We start from the raw sequence: 6322 nt of genomic DNA on the forward strand, positions 1-6322 counted from the left end.
CAGGGGACAGGGCGATCCAATTATGTTGTATAACGCCCTCTCTGCACCGGGTTCCCCGACGTATAACACCCTCCCTGCACCGGGTTCCCCCGACGTATAACACCCTCCCTGCACCGGGTTCCCCGACGTATAACGCCCTCCCTGCACCGGGTTCCCCGACGTATAACGCCCTCCCTGCACCGGGTTCCCCGACGTATAACGCCCTCCCTGCACCGGGTTCCCCGACGTATAACACCCTCTCTGCACCGGGTTCCCCGACGTATAACACCCTCCCTGCACCGGGCTCCCCGACGTATAACACCCTCTCTGCACTGCGTTCCCCGACGTATAACACCCTCTCTGCACCGGGTTCCCCGACGTATAACACCCTCCCCGCACCGGGTTCCCCGACTTATAACACCCTCTCTGCACCGGGTTCCCCGACGTATAACACCCTCTCTGCACCGGGTTCCCCGACGTATAACACCCTCTCTGCACCGGGTTCCCCGACGTATAACACCCTCTCTGCACCGGGTTCCCTGACAGTATTAAGATCTCCTTTCCTTACCGACAGTCCTCTGCCTCTTCTCCGCAGAGCTGAGGTTGAAGACGTTGCTCTGGTCACCTCCGTCTTGTTTGTAGTGGGTCTCGATGTCGATGCAGAACTTGTCCACAAATGGGCATGTGTACCTGCGCGGATGGGACACGGAGGGTGGAGAGAATTACACTCAGGTAGAACATCGAACAGCACAGGGAGTGGCCCTTCGGCCCACCGTGTCTGTGCCAGACACGGTGCCGAGTTAAACTGCACCCCTTCCCCCTCCCTCCATCCCCAGGCCATCCCTGGGTCCATCTAAACCCCTCCCTCGTATCTGCCCCCACCTCCTACCCCGGCAGCACATACCAGGCACCCACCGCTCCCTGTGTAAAAAAAACTTGCCCCCCCACCCCAACGTCTCCTTCCAACTTCCTCCCCTCCCTCTCCCGTTAAACGCACACCCTCCAGTATTAGACACCCCCACCCCCTGGGGAACAACAGATATCGGCCGTCTCTATCTACACCTCTCGTCGTCTTATAAACCTCTCCCCTCAGCCTCCACTGCTCTGGAGAGAGCGACCCCAGAGTTTGTCCAAACTCTCCTTGTAGCTCGCGCCCTCTAATCCGGACAGCGTCCCGGCGAACCTCTCCTTATAGATAATACTCTCTAAAAACCTCCACCACCACCACTACAAACAAGACGGAGGTGACCAGAGCAAAGTCTTCAGCCTCAGCTCTGCGGAGAAGAGGCAGAGGACCGTCGGTAAGGAAAGGAGGTCGTTATACTGTCAGGGATCCCGGTGCAGAGAGGGCGTTATACATCGGGGAGCCCGGTGCAGAGGGTGTTATATGTCGGGGAACCCGGTGCAGAGAGGGTGTAATACGTCGGGGAACCCGGTGCAGAGAGGGTGTAATACTGTCAGGGAACCCGGTGCAGAGAGGGTGTAATACTGTCAGGGAGCCCGGTGCAGAGAGGGTGTAATACGTCTGGGAGCCCGGTGCAGAGAGGGTGTAATACGTCGGGGAGCCCGGTGCAGAGAGGGTGTAATACGTCGGGGAACCCGGTGCAGAGAGGGTGTAATACTGTCAGGGAACCCGGTGCAGAGAGGGTGTAATACTGTCAGGGAGCCCGGTGCAGAGAGGGTGTAATACGTCTGGGAGCCCGGTGCAGAGAGGGTGTAATACGTCGGGGAGCCCGGTGCAGAGAGGGTGTAATACTGTCCGGGAACCCAGTGCAGAGAGGGCGTTATACAACATAATTGGATCGCCCTGTCCCCTGGCGTGATCAACATCGTGCGGGACCCCCTCCCTGCCGCCGACTACCTGCCCCAGGAGGACCCCAGGGTGTTCCGGTCGACGAAGAGGGGCCAGGGACCACTGACGGACGGCTGGCTGGAGGAGCGGAGGGGGCATCCCGAGGCGGGGGCGCTGATGTGTGCCTACAAACTCTGCAAGGTCGAGTTCCGATACTGGGGCATGCAGTCCAAGATCGAACAGTTCATCCACGACGTGGGTGAGTGGACAGCGTCTGTCTCTCCCCCTCACCCCCCACCGTCTCTCCCTCCCCCCCGACTCTCCCTCCCCCCCGACTCTCCCCCCCAGTCTCTCCCCCCAGTCTCTCCCCCTCACCCCCCACAGTCTCTCCCTCCCCCCCCCACACTCAACCCCAGTCTCTCTCTCTCTTTTTTTAAGACGAGGAGGGGGTAGGGAGAGTGGGGAGGGGGGAGGGAGGGAGGACGAGGGGGGAGAGGGAGGGGAGGGAGTGGGAGGGGAGGGAGACGGAGGGGAGTGAGAGGGAGGCAGAGGGAGGGAAGGGGAGGAGGAGGGAGAGGGAGGGGAGGGGGAGGACGAGGAGGGGGAGGACGAGGAGGGAGAGGGAGGGGAGGGGGAGGACGAGGAGGGGGAGGACGAGGAGGGAGAGGGAGGGGAGGGAGTGGGAGGGGAGGGAGAGGGAGGACGAGGAGGGAGAGGGAGGACGAGGAGGGAGAGGGAGGGAAGGGGAGGAGGAGGGAGAGGGAGGGGAGGGGGAGGACGAGGAGGGGGAGGACGAGGATGGAGAGGGAGGGGAGGGGAGGGGGAGGACGAGGAGGGGAGGGGAGGGGGAGGACGAGGAGGGGAGGGGAGGGGGAGGACGGGGAGGGGGTGGGGGGAGGACGAGGAGGGGGGAGGAGGGGGGGGGAGGAGGAGGAGGACGAGGAGGGGGTAGGGAGGGGAGGGGAGGATGAGGAGGGGGTAGGGAGGGGAGGAGGAGGACGAGGAGGGGGTAGGGAGGGGAGGGGGAGGACGAGGAGGGAGAGGGAGGGGAGGGGAGGGGGAGGACGAGGAGGGAGAGGGAGGGGAGGGGGAGGACGAGGAGGGATGGGAGGGGGTAGGGAGGGGAGGGGGAGGACGAGGAGGGGGTAGGGAGGGGAGGGGGAGGACGGGGGGGGGGTAGTGAGAGGGGGAGGGAGGGAGTTTAGTTCGCTGTTTAATGCCTGGTTTAATTAGTTGGGCCCAACCTCCAGGGCGGAGGGGCCGGTTCCAGTGCCGGCCCGGGGTCTGTGTTCCACGGCCGAGCAGAGCAGTTCGGGAGGGGCGCGGAGGGTTCGTTCCGGAGGGAACCTTTGCCCTCGGCACCGGGAATCACCCTGGATTCCCGGCTGAGAAGGTGGTTGTGTTTCCCGGAACGGGTGGGGACTCGCCGGATAATCCCATCGTCAACAACACAACAACAGCCTTCTGTTTCACTTTGACATTGCGGGACTCCCTGATAAACTACACCCCCTCCCCCTGCCCACGGTCCCCCTCCCTCCGTCCCCGGCACATCCCTGTGTCCGTCTCACCCCCTCCCTCGTATCTGCCCCCAACCCCTCCCCTGGCAGCATCCCAGGCACCCACCGCTCCCTGTGCCCCCCGACATCTCCTTCCAACTTCCCCCCCGCCCCTTAGATGTACCCCCTCCGGTATTAGACATCCCCACCCCCTGGGGAACAACAGACACCGGCCGTCTCCTCTATCGACGCCTCTCGTCGTCTTATAAACCTCTCCCCTCGGCCTCCGCCGCTCCGGAGGGAGCGACCCCAGAGTCTGTCCGACCTGTCCTTGTAGCTCGCGCCCTCCAATCCGGGCAGCGTTCCCGGTGAACCTCTCCCACACCCTCTCTCCGAAGTCCCCCACTCCCCGTAATGGGTGCGATCAATCAGGGAGAGACAGGGAGAGAGACACAGAGAGGTGGTAAGATAGAGAGGGGGAGAGGGGGAGATGGGGAGCGCACTATTACAGGGACCACGCGGTGGTGGGGGTGGGGGGGGTGGTGGTGGGAACCGGAACCGAGCGCGCCGTACACCTTCTTTACTGGCCCCTGTCTACGTACAGCCGCTTTCAGGGGGAACGGTGGGCTCGGTACCCCCGGGACCCCTCTGTACGTCGACGCTCCTCGGGGTCTGGCCAACATCTCAGAGGATCTGTCCTGGGCCCAGTTCGTGGATACAACTGTGAAGAAGGTGGCTGAGGTTTCAGGAGATTTAGGATGTCATTAAGGACCCCGGGAAACCCCTGCAGATGTCCGGTGGAGAGTGTGCTGTCTGGTTGAATCACCACCCTGGTGTGGGAGCGCAAGGGGCTGCAGAGAGCGGTGGGATTCAGCCATGTCCATAACGGGCACAGCTCTCCCCACTATCAGGGGAACGTCTATAAGAGGCAATGCTTCAGGAAAGCAACATCCACCATCAGGGACCCCCTGCCATCCATCTTCTCGATTGGTACCATCAGGCAGGAGGTACAGGAACCTGAAGACCCACACCTCAAGGTTCAACAACAGCATCTTATCCACTGCCGTTAGGTTCCTGAACCCACCCGAGAAACCCCAACACTACCTCTGAGTAGATAGAACGTGGAACATTACAGCACAGTACAGGCCCTTCGGCCCACGATGTTGTCCTGACATTTTATCCCACGCTGAGATCTATCTGACCCTTCCCCCCCACATCACCTCCCCCCACATTTCTCTATCGTACATGCGTCTATATAAAAGTCTCTTAAATGTCCCTAATGTATCTGCCCCCACAACATCTGCCGGCAGTGTGTTCCACACACCCACCGCTCTCTGTGTAAAAAACCTACCTCTGACATCCCCCTTATACCTTCCTCCAATCACCTTAAAATTATGTCCCCTCGTGTGAGCCGTTGTCGCCCTGGGGAAAGTCTCTGACTGTCCACTCGATCTGTGCCTCTCGTACACCTCGATCAAGTCACCTCTCATCCTCCTTCTCTCCAAAGAGAAAAGCCCCAGCTCCCTCAACCTATCCTCATGGGACGTGCTCTCCAATCCTGGTAAATCTCCTCTGCACCCTCTCTAAAGCTCCCACATCCTTCCTATAACGAGGCGACCAGAACTGAACACAATACTCCAAGTGCGGTCTGACCAGAGCTGCAACATCACCTCGCGGCTCTTGAACTCAATCCCCCGACTAATGAAGGCCAACACTCCACATGCCTTCTCAACAACCCTATTGACCTGTGCGGCGACCTTGAGGGATCGACGGACGTGGACCCCAAGACCCCTCTGTTCCTCCCCCCCTCAGCTTGCATTCACGTTCTCTTTACTTTCGTGCGTTTTGTGATGTTTAATTTATGTTAACATAAGCTTTACAGAGCAGAAAAGGGCCCTTCAGACCAACCGATGACCCAGATGTATCTCCAAGTTGATACCATTTCCCAAAATTTTGGCCCACGTCCCTCTAAACCCAGCCTAGCGCCGAAACAGGTCTACAGTGGACACCATCTCCCTGGCCCTACACTCAGCTCTGGAGCATCTGGACAGTAGACACCGACGTTAGACTGTCGTTTATTGACCACAGCTCTGCCTTCAATACTATAATCCCAAGCAAACTCATCACCAAGACCTGGGACTCAGCACCTCCCTCTGTAACTGGATCCTTGACTTCCTGACCAACAGACCGCAGTCAGTGAGGATAGGCAGCAACACCTCCGGCACGGTTATCCTCAACACTGGTGCCCCACAAAGCTGCGTCCTCAGCCCTCTACTCTACTCTCTGTACACTCACGACAGTGTGGCCAGATTCTGCTCTAACTCCATCTACAAGTTTGCAGATGACACCACCGTTGTCGGCCGTATCTCAAACAGCGATGAGTCGGGGTACAGGAAGGAGATAGAGAGCTTAGTGGAACGGTGTCAGGACAACAACCTTTCCCTCAATGTCAACAAAACTAAAGAGCTGGTCATTGACCTCAGGAAAGGGGGCGGTGTACATGCTCCTGTCCACATCAATGATGCTGAGGTCAAGAGGGTTGAGAGCTTCAAGTTCTCAAGTGAACATCACCAATAGCCTGTCCTGGTCCAACCACGTAGACGCCACGGTCAACAAAGCTCACCAGCGCCTCTACTTCCTCAGGAGGCTAAAGAAATTTGGCACGTCCCCTTTGACTCTCACCAACTTTTACCGATGCACCACAGAGAGCATCCTATCCGGATGTATCCCGGCTTGGGTCGGCAACTGCTCTGCCCGGGACCACAAGAAACCGCAGAGAGTTGTGGACACGGCCCAGCGCGGCACGGACACCAGCCTCCCCTCCGCGGACTCTGTCTTTACCTCTCGCTGCCTTGGTGAAGCAGCCGGCATCATCAAAGACCCCACCCATCCGGGACATTCTCTCTTCTCCCCTCTCCCATGAGGCAGAAGACACAGGAGCCTGAAGGCACGTCCCACCAGGCTCAAGGACAGCTTCTACCCCACGGTGATGATTATTGAACGGTTCCCTTACACGATGAGATGGACTCTGACCTCACGATCTACCTTGTTGTGA

This window comes from Pristis pectinata, unplaced genomic scaffold (genome assembly GCF_009764475.1).
Source record: "Pristis pectinata isolate sPriPec2 unplaced genomic scaffold, sPriPec2.1.pri scaffold_38_arrow_ctg1, whole genome shotgun sequence".
NCBI lineage: Eukaryota > Metazoa > Chordata > Chondrichthyes > Rhinopristiformes > Pristidae > Pristis > Pristis pectinata.